At 48.5% G+C, this 17719-nt stretch overlaps 18 non-coding genes across 18 annotated transcripts; all 18 read left to right on the top strand.

The window, feature by feature from the left end:
* The first annotated feature begins 5107 nt into the window (after positions 1-5107).
* Trnap-ugg (transfer RNA proline (anticodon UGG)) lies at positions 5108-5179 on the top strand. The gene has a single exon. It is a non-coding gene; the product is annotated as a tRNA-Pro (tRNA).
* Positions 5180-5331: 152 nt separating this feature from the next.
* Positions 5332-5404, top strand: Trnap-ugg (transfer RNA proline (anticodon UGG)). The gene has a single exon. It is a non-coding gene; the product is annotated as a tRNA-Pro (tRNA).
* Positions 5405-5556: 152 nt separating this feature from the next.
* Positions 5557-5628, top strand: Trnap-ugg (transfer RNA proline (anticodon UGG)). Its single transcript has one exon. It is a non-coding gene; the product is annotated as a tRNA-Pro (tRNA).
* Positions 5629-5781: 153 nt separating this feature from the next.
* On the top strand, positions 5782-5853 carry Trnap-ugg (transfer RNA proline (anticodon UGG)). The gene has a single exon. It is a non-coding gene; the product is annotated as a tRNA-Pro (tRNA).
* Positions 5854-6006: 153 nt separating this feature from the next.
* Positions 6007-6078, top strand: Trnap-ugg (transfer RNA proline (anticodon UGG)). Its single transcript has one exon. It is a non-coding gene; the product is annotated as a tRNA-Pro (tRNA).
* A 153-nt stretch (positions 6079-6231) lies between these two features.
* On the top strand, positions 6232-6303 carry Trnap-ugg (transfer RNA proline (anticodon UGG)). Its single transcript has one exon. It is a non-coding gene; the product is annotated as a tRNA-Pro (tRNA).
* Positions 6304-6456: 153 nt separating this feature from the next.
* Positions 6457-6528, top strand: Trnap-ugg (transfer RNA proline (anticodon UGG)). The gene has a single exon. It is a non-coding gene; the product is annotated as a tRNA-Pro (tRNA).
* A 153-nt stretch (positions 6529-6681) lies between these two features.
* Positions 6682-6753, top strand: Trnap-ugg (transfer RNA proline (anticodon UGG)). Its single transcript has one exon. It is a non-coding gene; the product is annotated as a tRNA-Pro (tRNA).
* A 153-nt stretch (positions 6754-6906) lies between these two features.
* Positions 6907-6978, top strand: Trnap-ugg (transfer RNA proline (anticodon UGG)). The gene has a single exon. It is a non-coding gene; the product is annotated as a tRNA-Pro (tRNA).
* Positions 6979-7131: 153 nt separating this feature from the next.
* On the top strand, positions 7132-7203 carry Trnap-ugg (transfer RNA proline (anticodon UGG)). The gene has a single exon. It is a non-coding gene; the product is annotated as a tRNA-Pro (tRNA).
* Positions 7204-7356: 153 nt separating this feature from the next.
* Positions 7357-7428, top strand: Trnap-ugg (transfer RNA proline (anticodon UGG)). Its single transcript has one exon. It is a non-coding gene; the product is annotated as a tRNA-Pro (tRNA).
* Positions 7429-7581: 153 nt separating this feature from the next.
* Positions 7582-7653, top strand: Trnap-ugg (transfer RNA proline (anticodon UGG)). The gene has a single exon. It is a non-coding gene; the product is annotated as a tRNA-Pro (tRNA).
* Positions 7654-7806: 153 nt separating this feature from the next.
* Trnap-ugg (transfer RNA proline (anticodon UGG)) lies at positions 7807-7878 on the top strand. The gene has a single exon. It is a non-coding gene; the product is annotated as a tRNA-Pro (tRNA).
* A 153-nt stretch (positions 7879-8031) lies between these two features.
* Trnap-ugg (transfer RNA proline (anticodon UGG)) lies at positions 8032-8103 on the top strand. Its single transcript has one exon. It is a non-coding gene; the product is annotated as a tRNA-Pro (tRNA).
* A 153-nt stretch (positions 8104-8256) lies between these two features.
* On the top strand, positions 8257-8328 carry Trnap-ugg (transfer RNA proline (anticodon UGG)). Its single transcript has one exon. It is a non-coding gene; the product is annotated as a tRNA-Pro (tRNA).
* A 153-nt stretch (positions 8329-8481) lies between these two features.
* Positions 8482-8553, top strand: Trnap-ugg (transfer RNA proline (anticodon UGG)). Its single transcript has one exon. It is a non-coding gene; the product is annotated as a tRNA-Pro (tRNA).
* A 153-nt stretch (positions 8554-8706) lies between these two features.
* On the top strand, positions 8707-8778 carry Trnap-ugg (transfer RNA proline (anticodon UGG)). The gene has a single exon. It is a non-coding gene; the product is annotated as a tRNA-Pro (tRNA).
* Positions 8779-8943: 165 nt separating this feature from the next.
* Positions 8944-9015, top strand: Trnap-ugg (transfer RNA proline (anticodon UGG)). The gene has a single exon. It is a non-coding gene; the product is annotated as a tRNA-Pro (tRNA).
* The last annotated feature ends 8704 nt before the right edge of the window (positions 9016-17719 follow it).

Raw genomic sequence — 17719 nt, 5'->3', positions numbered from 1 at the left:
TACCACGTACAGACTTCTTCTGCCTACGTTGCCGACTGGCAATATTTCCTTTAACACCATATTTCTGCATGCGGATCCAGCTGGAAGGCCTTACCGAGCCGACGATTTTGCGGAAGGGGTGTTTTCAATTATCGAGAAAGACGATGTGGCCCAGTTTGGGGCGTATCTTTATAATCACGTGTGGGCTTTAGCACTGCACTCGAGGCTGCCGAAGGAAAAGCTTGTGGCGGAGAAAACTATCACAGTGAAGAACAAAAAATGCCTTATCCTGGACCCGAATCAGAAAGAAGTTCGTCTCTCCGTGCACTGGCTCCCAATGCATGTACCGGATAACGCAGTAACCAATGCTCTAAGCACCTATGGAAAGGTGGAAGAAATCAAAAGGGAGAGATGGCGGTCGACGGCGTTTGCCGGCGCTAACGACCACGCGTCAAGTTTCTATTGTGCTGCGCGACGGCGTCAATGTCGAAAGCATTCCCCACCTGATGAAGATTATGGTAGGTCAGGTGCTAATCGATATTCCCTGCAGGCCACCGCTCTGCCTACGGTGTAAGGGAGTCGGCCATTTTCGGAAAGTTTGCAAGGCTCCGTGGTGTAAGACATGTAAAGGCTTCGGGCATGAGACAGAGGACTGCGTCAGCAGCTACGCTTCTAAAACAAGAGCAACAGTGGGGGATTCGTCAAAGACAGACCTCATGGATGTCGAAGAGTGTACACAAGCTGGAGGCGCAGCTGGATTAGTAATTCGTCGTGAGGAAGACATCAACAATTCCAAGTGCGTTTCCGAAGACAACGCCACCAGGAGCGACACCATCCTAAAAGATGGGTCTAAGAAGAAAGACGGAAGTGAGGAAAATAGTGCAGGAGCAGCAGAGGTAGCAGCTGGCGGCAGCGATGCGACGACGAGCTACCACGACGCTGAGAACGACAACGAAGCGAAAGCTATCGACATCCAACACCCAGATGGCCACAGCGAGACTCGGAGTCAGGAAACCACCGAAACCACACCGGAAACCACGCCAAAAGGTTCGACCACACCGAAAAGAGTGGTGAAAATTTATCAGAGGTTGAAGGAAAAGTCCAGAACCGCGTCGGAGGGAGCCGCGGATGCAACGTCTTCAGTAAGCGACGGGGGAAACGAAAAAGGGAAGGGGTCCGAAGGCGGACGATCCGACCTCAAATGGAAAGACTCGACGGCAAGCCACAAGAAAGTCAGATACACTCCGACGCCAATAATAACGCCTGAGGAGAGGAGACAAAGACTCCTAAAGGAAAAAGGCAAACAGTCCACGGATTTCAAACTCTCAGCACAATGAAAAGAAGACTGAAAGTTGCAACCTTAAACGTCAACAGCCTGATCCGACACGAACGAAAAGCCTGACTAAGAAACGCTCTATTCGAAGAAAGCATCGACATCGCATGCATACAAGAAAGTAAAATATCATCCATCGAGCAAGAAACGGAGTTGGTGAAAGCCTTCCAGCGCTGGTTCTTCGTACGGCATGCAACTGGTGTAAATGGAAGCGCGGGAACAGCGATAATGATCAGCAAGAAGAGTAAGATCACCATGATAGAGTGCGAGTTGGAGCAGAATGGACGAGTGGCGTCAATAGACTGTTTGTGGAATAATAATGTCATCAGAGTAGTTAGCATCTACGCCCCGAATGAAGACGCGGAGCGAAAACTTTTTTTCGAAACAACCATGGATCATTTCACACAAACCGACAGCAGACTTGTGATAGCCGGTGACTTTAATTGTGTTTGTCGCCAACAGGATTGCACGTACAAAAGGGAGAAGACAGACAGCAGCGTGAACGAACTGAAAAAGATCTTGCAAAATAACGACCTACAGGAATCTGCGATAGGGAAAGAAGGGAGGACGATATTGTTCACCCACTGGCAGGGCACGTCACATGCCAGACTCGACAGAATATACGTTTCCGGGGAGCTTAATCAACCAGCAAACGACTACAAGGTAGTCCCAATGGCCTTCACGGACCATGCGATGGTGATCGTCGAGCTCGCAGAAGATAACAGTAATCGCGCCCGACGTCGTAATCAATCATTGAAAATGAACGAGACAATATTAGAGGATGGAAAGTTCACAGAAGAGATAAAGTGCATGATTGCCGATTTGAACAGGAAAGAGATAGACGCGCCAGCGTGGGAGATTTTTAAGCAGCAGGTCCGTCTGAGGGCAATCGAGATTGCTGAAATTCGAGCAACAGACAAGAAAAAAGAAATGAAAGCGCTAAAAGACAGCCTGCGAACGATTTTACAAGAAGAGGAGAAGAACCCGGGCCAATTCGCAGACGACATCAAAGCAATCAAGCAGGAAATACTACAGCGCATGCACGAACGCTACAGAGGAGCGCAAGTTCGAAGTAGGCTGCTGACGATTCAACGGGATGAGGTACCAACGAAGGTGTTTCTTGCACGAGAAAGCGAGAACGCTAAACGAAACGAAATTTTGAAGCTACGGACGGAGGACACCCTACACGAAGGGGCGGAAGCTGTGGAAGCGGCCCTGTATGATCACTACCGAAGTCTTTTCAAGAAGGACAGCTATCTTGTCAACAGAAATTCAGAGCTATTCAAGAACATACCTAAGATAACGCAAGAAGATGCAGAGAAGGCTCAAGGGGACATTACGCAAAGAGAAATCAAAGACGCAATCAAGAAATTATCACGGAACAAGGCGCCGGGGCCGGACGGGCTGGGCTCAGCGTTTTATAAAACTTAGAAGAGCTCTCCCCTATCCTGGAAGTGGTTTTTAAAGACACTAAAAAACGAGGCCTTATGCCACCGTCATTGAGGAAGAGTCATATGGTCCTTATTCACAAGAAGCCTACTCAAGGTGGTGAATCGTCGGTGTCTGACCTGCGCCCCATAAGCTTATTGTGCACGGACTACAAAATCCTAGCGAATATTTTAGCACGACGGCTCGACAGCATGCTGTGGAAAAGCGTAGGCCGGCACCAGACCTACGGCATCAAAGGAAGGTCTATTTCAACGAATCTTCACATCATGAGAACGATCTGCGAATTCGCAAAGGTAACGGGAGCTTGCATGGCCGTGCTGCAAGTTGACCTAAAGCAGGCTTTTGAGAGGGTGTGCTTGGAATTCCTATTTGACCTCGTAAGCTGGGTAGGCGTCGGACAAGATATGGAGAGCTGGCTTCGAATTTGCTATTTTGACATCTCAGCCCAACTAGTCATCAATGGAAATATAGGGCCGAAGTTCGAGATAACCAAATCAGTGCGCCAAGGATGCCCTTCATCGCCAATCCTTTTCTGTTTGTACCTGGAGCCACTGTGCCGACTCATTCTAAGGAGCACCAGCGTTAGCGGATTGAAGCTAGGCCAGGAAGGAAATCAAGGTCTTGGCCTTCGCGGATGATGTGGCGGTTATCTGCCGCGACCCAGATCAAGTAAAGGCAGCGCTGCAAATCTGAGATACTTTCTGTCAGACATCGGGAGCCCTAGTCAACATGACGAAATCCAGATGTTCTTTGCTAGCAGAGTGGGAAAAAAGACCCGATAACCTTTTCAATCTGGAATGCTCCTCGGAATTGGGAAGTTACTTGGGCGTAAGACTCGACCCTTACACAGAGAACGACGAAAGATGGCAGAGGAAGCTGGATTCACTACACGGAAAACTGCAGCCGTATAGGGGAAGAGAGCTATCACTCCTACACCGTAGCTTCATCTGCAATACGGTCCTCTACCCATCTGTCTTCTACTCCGCTCAAGTGATACCGGTGGATACCATTATAGCACAGCGGTTCCACAGAATATGTGCCACCTACCTTTCGGGGTCCAAGTTTGAGCGCATGCGAAGATCAAACATCTATTGGCCGCTCGAAGCTGGCAGGCTAAGCGTCATCAACCTTGAGCTGAAAGTGAAGGTGCAACTGTTTATGTATTTTCGTGACCAAAACAAGCCCGAACTTCGTGCTGCTATGCAGAAGCTGGGATCAGGACATCTGCTGCCATGGATGGTGACGACTGAGCCCGTCATCACCAGCACGACTGCGCTGAAGTTTTACAGGAACATCAAACAGAGCGTCGCTTTCTTCCTTGAAAGGTACTCGTGGGAGTACCTGGCATCGATCAAGAGGAAGGAGCTCTATTGGAACACCGTAACAAGTGTCTTCCCACCCCAACTCTACCGACAGTCCTTCACAGGAGTAAAGCCACAGGATGTGTTGAAGCGTGTAAGACACCTACCTGTGCCAACTGGAACGAAGGATTTCTTCGTGCGTTTCCACACAGAAGTTCTTCCCACGAAACAGTGGCTAATGGGGAAAGGCTTCTTCGTACCATGGCAAGGAAGGTGTGACGTATGTGGACAACCAGAGACATTGCGGCACATCTTCTATGATTGCAAGAATGCAGTGTTATTCTGGAGCGATCTAAAGACGTCTCTGCGTTTAAAGGTAGAACTTACCTACGAGTCACTGAAGTTCCTGCATTTCCAGAACCGCGACCACGCCGAATTTCTCAGTACCATTGTCATGGTAGGACTCCACGCTATTTGGAAGGCCCGCACTGCGCGTGTGGAATGTGACGTCAGAGCCCTCTCAGTTCTGACATACCTCAAACAGAAGTTGATGTGGACGCTATCGCTGTTGGATTCTAACAAACTGAAAGACGAAGACATGTGGGGGAAGTTGGCCTCGACAGTGCAGTGGCTCGATATCAACACCTTCGGGCGCGTGTGCAACAGCTAACTGTGAACGCCATGAACTATAGCTATCTTAGTGCGGTAGCGTGAGACCCGTAGATTGCTGCGAATCTTGCAAAAGTTTGTTTGTTTTTAATTGTCAGGTACACAAGCAGTGCACGATGTGACCCTTACGGTTTTTAGGCAAATAAAAATGTAAAAAAAAGAAAGGGGGTATGATTCTCGTTTTGGGTGCGAGAGGTCCCGGGTTCAAATCCCGGACGAGCCCTCGTTTCTTGGGGCCGGTGACTTAATTGTGCTATGCGGATTGCTATTATAACTATCACACACGAGCCTATATTTGTTTCTTGACAAGCATTTTCCTTTTTGACCCATAACTACGCCTGCGGTCGACGAACAGCGGGACGTGGGTCGGTTTTGTGGCTCGTTGGTCTAGGGGTATGATTCTCGCTTTGGGTGCGAGAGGTCCCGGGTTCAAATCCCGGACGAGCCCTCGTTTCTTATGGCTGGTGACCTAATTGTGCTATGCAGTTTGCTATTATAACTATCACACACGAGCCTATATTTGTTTCTTGACAAGCATTTTCCTTTTTGACCCGTAATTACGCCTGCGGTCGGAGAACAGCGGGACGTGGGTCGGTTTTGTGGCTCGTTGGTCTAGGGGTATGATTCTCGCTTTGGGTGCGAGAGGTCCCGGGTTCAAATCCCGGCGAGCCCTCGTTTCTTATGGCTGGTGACCTAACTGTGCTATGCAGTTTGCTATTATAACTATCACCCACGAGCCTATATTTGTTTCTTGACAAGCATTTTCCTTTTTGACCCGTAACTACGCCTGCGGTCGACGAACAGCGGGACGTGGGTCGGTTCTGTGGCTCGTTGGTCTAGGGGTATGATTCTCGCTTTGGGTGCGAGAGGTCCCGGGTTCAAATCCCGGACGAGCCCTCGTTTCTTATGGCTGGTGACCTAATTCTGCTATGCAGTTTGCTATTATAACTGTCACACACGAGCCTATATTTGTTTCTTGACAAGTATTTTCGTTTTTGACCCGTAACTACGCCTGCGGTCGACGAACAGCGGGACGTGGGTCGGTTTTGTGGCTCGTTGGTCTTGGGGTATGATTCTCGCTTTGGGTGCGAGAGGTCCCGGGTTCAAATCCCGGACGAGCCCTCGTTTCTTATGGCTGGTGACCTAATTGTGCTATGCAGTTTGCTATTATAACTATCACACACGAGCCTATATTTGTTTCTTGACAAGCATTTTCCTTTTTGACCCATAACTACGCCTGCGGTCGACGAACAGCGGGACGTGGGTCGGTTTTGTGGCTCGTTGGTCTAGGGGTATGATTCTCGCTTTGGGTGCGAGAGGTCCCGGGTTCAAATCCCGGACGAGCCCTCGTTTCTTATGGCTGGTGACCTAATTGTGCTATGCAGTTTGCTATTATAACTATCACACACGAGCCTATATTTGTTTCTTGACAAGCATTCTCCTTTTTGACCCGTAATTACGCCTGCGGTCGGAGAACAGCGGGACGTGGGTCGGTTTTGTGGCTCGTTGGTCTAGGGGTATGATTCTCGCTTTGGGTGCGAGAGGTCCCCGGTTCAAATCCCGGACGAGCCGTCGTTTCTTATGGCTGGTGACCTAACTGTGCTATGCAGTTTGCTATTATAACTATCACCCACGAGCCTATATTTGTTTCTTGACAAGCATTTTCCTTTTTGACCCGTAACTACGCCTGCGGTCGACGAACAGCGGGACGTGGGTCGGTTCTGTGGCTCGTTGGTCTAGGGGTATGATTCTCGCTTTGGGTGCGAGAGGTCCCGGGTTCAAATCCCGGACGAGCCCTCGTTTCTTATGGCTGGTGACCTAATTCTGCTATGCAGTTTGCTATTATAACTATCACACACGAGCCTATATTTGTTTCTTGACAAGCATTTTCGTTTTTGACCCGTAACTACGCCTGCGGTCGACGAACAGCGGGACGTGGGTCGGTTTTGTGGCTCGTTGGTCTAGGGGTATGATTCTCGCTTTGGGTGCGAGAGGTCCCGGGTTCAAATCCCGGACGAGCCCTCGATTCTTATGGCTGGTGACCTAATTGTGCTATGCAGTTTGCTATTATAACTATCCCACACGAGCCTATATTTGTTTCTTGACAAGCATTTTCCTTTTTGACCCGTAACTACGCCTGCGGTCGACGAACAGCGGGACGTGGGTCGGTTTCGTGGCTCGTTGATCTAGGGGTATGATTCTCGCTTTGGGTGCGAGAGGTCCCGGGTTCAAATCCCGGACGAGCCCTCGTTTCTTATGGCTGGTGACCTAACTGTGCTATGCAGTTTGCTATTATAACTATCACCCACGAGCCTATATTTGTTTCTTGACAAGCATTTTCCTTTTTGACCCGTAACTACGCCTGCGGTCGACGAACAGCGGGACGTGGGTCGGTTCTGTGGCTCGTTGGTCTAGGGGTATGATTCTCGATTTGGGTGCGAGAGGTCCCGGGTTCAAATCCCGGACGAGCCCTCGTTTCTTATGGCTGGTGACCTAATTCTGCTATGCAGTTTGCTATTATAACTATCACACACGAGCCTATATTTGTTTCTTGACAAGTATTTTCGTTTTTGACCCGTAACTACGCCTGCGGTCGACGAACAGCGGGACGTGGGTCGGTTTTGTGGCTCGTTGGTCTAGGGGTATGATTCTCGCTTTGGGTGCGAGACGTCCCGGGTTCAAATCCCGGACGAGCCCTCGTTTCTTATGGCTGGTGACCTAATTGTGCTATGCAGTTTGCTATTATAACTATCACACACGAGCCTATATTTGTTTCTTGACAAGCATTTTCCTTTTTGACCCATAACTACGCCTGCGGTCGACGAACAGCGGGACGTGGGTCGGTTTTGTGGCTCGTTGGTCTAGGGGTATGATTCTCGCTTTGGGTGCGAGAGGTCCCGGGTTCAAATCCCGGACGAGCCCTCGTTTCTTATGGCTGGTGACCTAATTGTGCTATGCAGTTTGCTATTATAACTATCACACACGAGCCTATATTTGTTTCTTGACAAGCATTCTCCTTTTTGACCCGTAATTACGCCTGCGGTCGGAGAACAGCGGGACGTGGGTCGGTTTTGTGGCTCGTTGGTCTAGGGGTATGATTCTCGCTTTGGGTGCGAGAGGTCCCGGGTTCAAATCCCGGACGAGCCCTCGTTTCTTATGGCTGGTGACCTAACTGTGCTATGCAGTTTGCTATTATAACTATCACCCACGAGCCTATATTTGTTTCTTGACAAGCATTTTCCTTTTTGACCCGTAACTACGCCTGCGGTCGACGAACAGCGGGACGTGGGTCGGTTCTGTGGCTCGTTGGTCTAGGGGTATGATTCTCGCTTTGGGTGCGAGAGGTCCCGGGTTCAAATCCCGGACGAGCCCTCGTTTCTTATGGCTGGTGACCTAATTCTGCTATGCAGTTTGCTATTATAACTATCACACACGAGCCTATATTTGTTTCTTGACAAGCATTTTCGTTTTTGACCCGTAACTACGCCTGCGGTCGACGAACAGCGGGACGTGGGTCGGTTTTGTGGCTCGTTGGTCTAGGGGTATGATTCTCGCTTTGGGTGCGAGAGGTCCCGGGTTCAAATCCCGGACGAGCCCTCGTTTCTTATGGCTGGTGACCTAATTGTGCTATGCAGTTTGCTATTATAACTATCACACACGAGCCTATATTTGTTTCTTGACAAGCATTTTCCTTTTTGACCCGTAACTACGCCTGCGGTGGGAGAACAGCGGGACGTGGGTCGGTTTTGTGGCTCGTTGGTCTAGGGGTATGATTCTCGCTTTGGGTGCGAGAGGTCCCGGGTTCAAATCCCGGACGAGCCCTCGATTCTTATGGCTGGTGACCTAATTGTGCTATGCAGTTTGCTATTATAACTATCCCACACGAGCCTATATTTGTTTCTTGACAAGCATTTTCCTTTTTGACCCGTAACTACGCCTGCGGTCGACGAACAGCGGGACGTGGGTCGGTTTCGTGGCTCGTTGATCTAGGGGTATGATTCTCGCTTTGGGTGGGAGAGGTCCCGGGTTCAAATCCCGGACGAGCCCTCGTTTCTTATGGCTGGTGACCTAACTGTGCTATGCAGTTTGCTATGCAGTTTGCTATTATAACTATCACACACGAGCCTATATTTGTTTCTTGACAAGCATTTTCCTTTTTGACCCGTAACTACGCCTGCGGTCGACGAACAGCGGGACGTGGGTCGGTTTTGTGGCTCGTTGGTCTAGGGGTATGATTCTCGCTTTGGGTGCGAGAGGTCCGGGGTTCAAATCCCGGACGAGCCCTCGTTTCTTATGGCTGGTGACCTAATTGTGCTATGCAGTTTGCTATTATAACTATCACACACGAGCCTATATTTGTTTCTTGACAAGCATTTTCCTTTTTGACCCGTAACTACGCCTGCGGTCGACGAACAGCGGGACGTGGGTCGGTTTTGTGGCTCGTTGGTCTAGGGGTATGATTCTCTCGTGTCGCATCGGTGGTACAGTGGCCAGCGTAGCTGCCTCCCAAGCAGTTGACCCGGGTTTGAATGCCGGCCGACGCACGATTCACTCCTTTCATGTATTATTAGGCATTCTGCTTCCGGTTGTCAAAGCGATCGGACGTACGAACATGAGCTCCGTCAAGGAGGTGTCAACGGCTATGCCTAGCCGGGATGAAGCAAATTCGGAAGCTAACGACACATACCAGGTTATCCTGCCGACTCTGCCTGTTGGAGAGTTTGCGGAGAACACCGTAATTTTCCATGGTGATGTTACTGTGAGGCCCTATCGCAGGGAAGACTTCCGTGATGTGCTCAAGGACAATGTTAGTGCTAAGGACATAGTATCTTTTGGGACATATCCAATGAATAATGTGTGGATACTCACGACACGGGACGCTGCGGCGAAAGAAAAACTTGTGAAGTTAAAAGAGTGCACCGTGAAAGGTAAGAGGTGCCTAATATTCGATGCGCAACAACGCATGATAACCGTAAGAGTACACTGGCTACCATACCACATACCAGATGAAATGGTGAAGAGAGCTTTCCGCCTGTATGGCGAGCCCCGTATGGTGAACCGGGAAACTTATAGCGACGACTTCTTTAAGGACATAGAATCCACAACTAGGAACTTGAAGCTAACGCTGAAGGAGGGTGTAACGTGGTGAATCATTGCGATGTATGCTTCGAATTCTGTGACAACCCGAAAGGAATTTTTTCACTATTTGAGAGAATTCGTCAAAACTTCGTCGAAAGTTATCTGAGGGGGCGATTTCAACTCTGTGCTGAATGCGAAGGACAGGAATTCGAGAGCTCGGATAAACGATGCAAGCACAAAGGAATTGCGTTCACTCCTCCACGATAACGACTTAAGGGACGTCCAAGACGATAGCCAAGGAGAAGCACCAAGGTTCACTCACTGGCAAGGAGCAGCACATGCGCGTTTTGACAGAATATATGTGTCGGACGAGCTTCGTACATACGGGTACCGAGTGACCCCGGTTCAGTTATCGGATCACGGCTTCGTAGAAGTACACGTTGAAACTAAACGGGCAGCTCAAAACAGAACTGGAAGGCCGTTACCGTGGAAGCTAAACGAAAGCGTGTTGGAAGAGGAAGCTTTTCTGGAAGAAACGAATGAAATGCTGGAAGCCTTGGTGAAAGGCAGGAAAAGCAATGCATGTTCCTGGGAAGGTTTTAAGGTTGAGTTCAGGCAAGCGGCGATCAGCTACTCGGAAAAAAAGAGTGCACAGAGGAAAGCTCAAGAGTCATATCGACCTAATTGACCTAGGTGACCTAGTGTGTCATAGTGACCTAATTGTGCTATGCAGTTTGCTATTATAACTATCACACACGAGCCTATATTTGTTTCTTGACAAGCATTTTCCTTTTTGACTACAACTACGCCTGCGGTCGGAGAACAGCGGGACGTGGGTCGGTTTTGTGGCTCGTTGGTCTAGGGGACGACATTCTGCTTCCGGCTGTTGTGCAGTACGGACGCGGTTGGTATGAGCTCCAGTGGAGCAGCGAGTACGGCTATGCCTAGCCGGGTTACGATGAACCAGCAGGAAGGAAACGTGTCTGAATACAGGATGATTCTACCGACACTACCAAGAGGAAGCGTTTCTTATAATACCGTGTTTCTTCATGCGGATCCCAGAGGTAGGCCTTACCGCGTATCTGATTTTGCAGAAGCTGTGAAAGAGGTGGTTAGGAAAGAAGACGTGTGTGCCTTTGGGGCGTTTCAATTTAATCACGTGTGGGCGTTGTCGTTCCACACGGGTCTGCCAAAAAGCAAAATTCTGGATAAAGGAGCGCTAAAAGTTGAAGGCAGGGAATGCGTTGTGCTAGATCCGAACAAGAGAGAAGTGGAAATTCTCATGCATTGGATGCCGACTCACGTACCGGACGAAGATGTGAAGAGGGCATTACAAGCTTTTGGCACCATAAAACAAATTCGAAGGGAAAAATGGAAAGGAACTTTCTTCAATGGAGCCGATACAACGACAAGAAAAGTAACTCTGGCACTAAATGAAGGTTCGACAGTTGACAAGCTACCGCACATGTTGCAGATTATGGGCTGTCAAGTGTTATTGGCGGCTGAGGGCAGGGCACCACTCTGTCTGCGGTGTCGCAGAATTGGGCACGTACGGAAACAGTGCACAACGCCTTGGTGTAAAGACTGTCGTTCGTTTGGTCATGAAGCATCACAGTGTATGGAAACGTACGCATCGAAAACAAGGACAACCTTGGGCGCAACGGACGAGGACAACCACATGGAATATGATGACGAAGTCCCTAACGTAGCCAATGTCGCTGAGGGGGGCGCGCACAGTGCATACGATTTGAAGGTAACTGAAAACAAGGATAGCCCGAATGCAGCAGAAGATCGACAAGGGAAGGAATTTCAGCCAGTGCATGGTGAAAGGTCAGTAAATGAAACAGATCAAGAAACACAGAATAATTCACACGGAAAGCCGAACAGCGAACTGGACGCGTTGGCAATACGCGAAACAGATGCAACTAAGATAGGTTCAGTTTTGTTACAAGGAGTGCATCAGTCAGCTGCGCCGTCCGAAAAGAGGGAGGGAGACCACCAAGAGATGGGTTGTCTCACAGGAGGGAAGCATGATGAAAGCGGGGACACAGACGGCGAAAGCGACCTTTCGTACACTGAAGTGGAGGTGCCTGAGCAGAACAAACCACGAAGGGATGATTTGCAGAACAAATGGAGGGAGGCCCGTCGTCGACGGAAGAGGTACACGCCCGCGCCGAGGATACCACCCCCCGATAAAGGAAGGTCGTCGCAGAAGTCATCTACACCAAAGTAAGACATGCTTGCGCTACATAAAGTTAAGCTTGCTACGCTAAACGTGAACAGTATAGTGTCAAGTAAGCGAAAGCAGTGGCTGAAAGAACTTCTGTTTTCAACGGGAATAGATGTTCTATGCGTGGAAGAAACAAAACTTTCTAGTGTTGAAGAAGAAAGAGACTTTGTCAGGATGTTTCAAGACTGGTTTTGGATAAGACATGCGGCTGGACTGGCCCGTAGTGCAGGTGTCGCAATCATGGTACGGAAAAGATCCGGCCTAAAGGTAATAGATTGTGAGCTTGATCAGAGCGGGAGGAATGTGGTTGTTGACATGATTTGGCAAAATGAGCTGATTAGAGTGGTAGCGGTATACGCCCCCAACGACAGTGCGGAAAGGAAACACTTCTTAGAGAGCCTTAGGGATTTCCTTGCTGTGCCGTGTACGGTTATACTAGGGGTTGATTTCAATTGTGTTATGAAGAGAGAGGAGTGTACATATAGTCAATACAGAAAAGATAGTAGTGTTGATACATTGAAGCGGCTGTTACGAGATTTTGATTTGCAAGACGCTGTGATGAGTAACACAGATAATTCGATGGCGTTCACTCATTGGCAGGGCTCTTCCCATGCCAGACTGGATAGGATTTACGTATCTGCAGAGCGCGGGAAAGAGGCATGCGGTTATACGATAACACCAGTCTGGTTTTCCGATCACGGAATGGTATCTTTAGAGCTCAAAGTCAGAAGAATAGTTAAAAGTAAACAAAAGCGCTCGGCCACCTGGAAGTTGAATGAACAGATCCTACACGATAGTCTATTTGTTGGGAAAGTGAAAATGCTAATTGAGCACCTGAAGGCAAAAGATGTAACTGCCAGAGATTGGGAATTTTTCAAAGGCGAGGTGAAGTTGCTAGCGATTGAAAGAGGCCATGGCATGGGAAAAACGTGAAAGAGAGAAGGCGTTGTTCGCTACATTACGGACACTGATAATGGAGGACGAGAGGATTCCGGGTTCTTTTGATCGAGAGATAAAATATATGAAAATAAAGATTATGCGTGACCTGGAAGACAAACTAACTGGTGCAATCATACGAAGTCGAGTAGATACGGTAGAAAGAGAGGAGGTGCCAACAAATATTTTTCTTTGCTTGGAACGAGATAGAGGGAACATGAATCGCATAAACTCGGTCAGAGTGAATGATAAGGTGATACGCGACGAAATTGGGATAGCAGAGAGCTTCGAAAAGTATTATAGAGATCTATTTACTGTATAGGCAGAGCCTAGGCGAATCGAAAACACGTTCCTAGAACATATTAAAACACTCACAGAAGAAGAACTAGCTCCAAGTGAAGGAACGATAAGCGTTACAGAGATACAAAAGGCCATTAAAAAGCTGAGGCACAATAAAGCTCAAGGGTGTGATGGCCTGGAAAGTGATTTTTATAAGATGTTCATAGGGGACCTCAGTGTGATTCTAGTCTCAGTGCACAGAAATATCTGGGAAAGAGGGCTATTAACACCTACCATGAGGAAAAGCATGACAGTTCTTATCCCCAAGAAGTTCGACAAACAAGAGGACCCAGTGGTAACGGATTTCAGACCTATAAGCCTTTTGTGTACCGATTACAAAATTCTAGCGAAAATTCAAGCCAAAAGGCTAGACGCGGTGTTGTGGAAGGTAATAGGGTCACACCAATCGTATGTGATTAAAAAGAGAAGCATACAAAAGAACCTCCATGTAATGCGTACCGTCTGTGAAGCTGCACAGGCAGAGGGAGGTCGTGCTGCAATCCTACAGGTGGATTTCAAGCAGGCGTTTGACAGAGTATCGCATTCCTCCCTACTAGCCATCCTCAGTAAAGTAGGTGCTAATGAACTGGGAAGGTGGGTAACAGTATTTTACAAAGACGTAAATACGAGCCTAAGCATTAATAGAACCCTCAGTAACGATATAAAAGTTGGTAGAGGTGTGAGGCAAGGGTGCCCGATGTCTACCGTGCTGTTTGCCCTATATCTGGAACCACTCTGTCAGAATATAATAAAAGATAAGGACATCGTGGGAGTGAAAGTGGGCGAGGAAAGTATTAACTTGTTGGATGACCTAACATTTGTATGTATGGAAAGTGAAAACATTGTGAATTGTATGAACAAGGCAGAGTAATTTTGCCAGCTGTCTGGTGCTCAGGTTAAACCCGGAAAATCTTCTGGAGCCTGGATTGGTGAATGGTTAACAGCTCCTGAGATTGTACATGGGACCAGCTGGGGAACACAGGTTGAGAGCTACCTAGGGGTACGCTTTTGTGAACAAACTGAAGCAACAGCAAATCTAAAAGCAACGGTTAATAAATTAAATGCCAAAGCCTTGGAGCACAGAGGCCGAAGGACGAACCTACTCAGTAGGGCTTATATCGCAAATACTGCTTTGTACCCCGCAGTCTGGTATAAGGCCCAAGCGGTCCCATGTTCAAAGGAGGTTATTGCGATATACCACAGGGTTACAGCTATCTTCCTGTGGAACTGGAGGTATGAGCGGATGAGACGCTCAAATATATTCCTTCCTCTCAAAGCGGGCGCCTAGGCGTCATAAACCTAAAAATTAAGCTTCTGGTGCACCGTTTCATGTACTTTCGTTGTCAGTCGGACCCCCTACTCCGACGTGCAATGCAGATACACGTGGCTCAAGTGCTAGACCGGTGGGTTGTTCCAACCGGCGTCCCCGAATGTAACACAAGAAGGTTCGCGTTCCTCAAAGAAGTTAAAAGTGCGCTGTTTTTTTTTTAGGAGCAATTCTCCTGGGATTATTTGAGTACTGTGTCAAGGAAAAGACGATACTGGGATACCGTAGCGAAAACCTTCCTCCTTCCGCTCTACCGAAACCGTTTTCCGTTACAGACAGAAAGTAAATGCTGGTTCACACTGCCACGTTCGCGCTTACGGGCTACGGGTTGCTCTAACGTAGAACCCGTCTCGTTGCCGGCTATGTTCCGCCATCGTTCATATTACTACGTTTCGGCGCTCCGTTCCTCCAATGAGGAGCGGCCTCCTAGAGCGCCATCTTTCCGAAGAAAAGTGAAATAGAGCCACAGAGTAGCATGACGTCCAGCGTCCAGCACCCCGGTGCTGGCTGCTTTGGAAGACAATCAGACATTCCTTGACGATGTTCTTAATTGTTAACTGTTAATGTTCTGAACTTAACGCCATCGTCGACAGTGCAACGTACAACTCGCTACTTCGGACAAATTCATTTAGTGAAGATATCACCTGACAGACCCACTGCTATGCTAATTGTTATCCATGAGTTTTCTTTTTTCGTGATATCCCTGTACTCGCTTCTTTTGCTATTGTATAGCCAGGGAAACGTCTCAACTTGGAGAATAAGAGCTTCTAAGACAGCAAATGTTTGCGCCATCTTTGCAAGGGGACGGGCGAGACAAAACGCATGCGCGGCATCCGAACTTTTCTGCCATCCTATTGGCCAGTGCGCTTACGGTTACGGAGCTAGCGGGAGAAAAGTTGAAGTTGCCTCAACTCCTTGCGGAAACGATCTTGCGGGCGCCGTCTCTTCGTCGTCATGGCAACCCCCACCGTAAGCGCCCGTAACGCGTAGCCGCAAGCGTAAACGTGACAGTGTGAACCAGCCTTAATGTTCTCGTAAGGGTGCGTCAGCTACCCGTCCCCCCGGAGTGGAAAGATTTTTTCACAAAGCTACACACTGAGGTCGTCCCTGTACAGACCTGGAGTGCTAACAAGAACTTTATCCATAACTTAAAAACCCGAGACTAGGGGACAAAAAACGACAAACACAGACAAGGTCTCAATTTTATGGTCGTACATCTGAACTGTTGTACTTGTGGTGAGCCAGAAACACTGGAACATGTTTTTGTTACTTGTAGAGTTGCAGTGTTGTTCTGGCATGACTTGAGGACCACGTTAGAGATCGACTTGAATGTATCCTGGGAAAACCTTAAGTTCCCTGTAACAGAATGTAACAAGGACGCCCAGATAAAAGAAATTGTAATGGTTTTGGCGATGAAAGCTTTGTTTGCGGACCGGGACCGCTAAGACGGAAAACCAGCCAATCATCAGACCGACCTGGTAGTACGTAAAGATAGGCCTGCTGTGGGTCTCGAGCTTGATTGGAAAAGAAAGACTGCATGAGGAATCTGAATGAACTTCGTGAGTTAGCCACGTGCACCACCGCCACCACGTTTGGGCGCAGGATGCGAGACCAGGCCAGGTTATCATCGCCAACAGCACAAGCTCACCTTTTAATGTAAAGGAGTAGAAGCTATGCTCCACCTGCCAAATTTTCCTGCAATGTATATTCATCCCGTCATGACTCCACTGTCTACACATAATGAACGGTAAAGTGTGCTTTTATTGAAAGTTAAAAAAGAGCTGGTTGATCTCTGGGTATGATTCTCGCTTTGGGTGGCAGAGGTCCCGGGTTTAAATCCCGGACGAGCCCTCGTCTGTTATGGCAGGTGCCTTCATTTATGCTATGCGGTTGGCTATTATAACTATCACACACGAGCCTATATTTGTTTCTTGACCAGCATTTTCCTTTTTGTCCCGTAATTACGCCTCCGATCGACGAAGAGCGGGACGTAGATCGGTTTTGTGGCTCGTTGGCCTAGGCGGTTGACTTCCGGTTTTCGTTCGAGACGGTTGTGCACGACATGAGCTGCGACGGAGCAAGGGATATGGGTGGTGACAGCACGCTTGAACAGGTTATTGGTGATCTCACTGGTTTTGCGCCTGGTTTTGCGTTCAGCGTGCTGAATGAGGATACATTGGTGCTACACGCCGATTTAAGAGGAAGGCCATACAGAATGGAAGACTTCAAGGTGTCTCTTCTCAAGGTTATCAAAGATGAGGTCCTGGCTTGTTTGGGTCCGTATGAGTATCACCATTGCTGGATCATAATGCTCAAAAATAAAGAAGCAAGAGCCGTGTTGCTGAAAATGAATGACTTAAACGCGAAGGGAAGACTTTGCCTTATTTTGGACCTAGGGAGAAATTAGTCAAGATTAGAGTGCACTGGGTGGTTGTTCATGTCGCTGACGAGACGCTTAAAAGTTCATTCAAAGGGTATGGCGAAGTGAAACACTTGAACTGCTTGAAATGGAAAAGCGAAGTAATGGAGCAAGTAGAGACGACGTGAAGGCTTTTACCGCTCAAACAGGACCCGGGCGTGACTGTCGAAAGTGTTCCTCACCAAGCAAGGATTGATGGGAGTCAAGTGCTTGTTACGGTAGAAGGCAGGGTGCCGATATGTCTACGTTGCCGCCAAAAAGGACATGTCTGGAGGCTGTGTAGGGCTCCGCGGTGTACCTGGTGTGGCCGAGTAGGCCACGAGGCGGTCGATTGTGTAAAGACCTACGCCAGCATGACAAGACCTTCAGAAGAGTACATCCTAGAAGGAATACTAGTGGATCATGAGAAAGCTGTGGAAACAGAAAGAAAAGATCCGGCGGATGGCGGAGGCGACGGCACCGATCCCATTCCTAGCGAGATCCCAGCCGAAGGAGGCGACGTCGTTTTGGTAGAAGAGTGGGCGGAAGGTATGACAAGAGCAGAAGAAAACCGCTAAGATGAAAGCGGAATGCTTCCAAAGCATGACAGAGGGGTAGAAGATGTCAACCAGTGGATACCCTATAGGCAAAAGACACCGGTGAAAAGCGGAGGCCAAAG

The sequence above is a fragment of the Ornithodoros turicata genome, chromosome 1 (assembly GCF_037126465.1).
Source record: "Ornithodoros turicata isolate Travis chromosome 1, ASM3712646v1, whole genome shotgun sequence".
In the NCBI taxonomy this organism is placed as follows: Eukaryota; Metazoa; Arthropoda; class Arachnida; order Ixodida; family Argasidae; genus Ornithodoros; species Ornithodoros turicata.
This window is presented reverse-complemented; position numbering and strand designations above follow the sequence as displayed.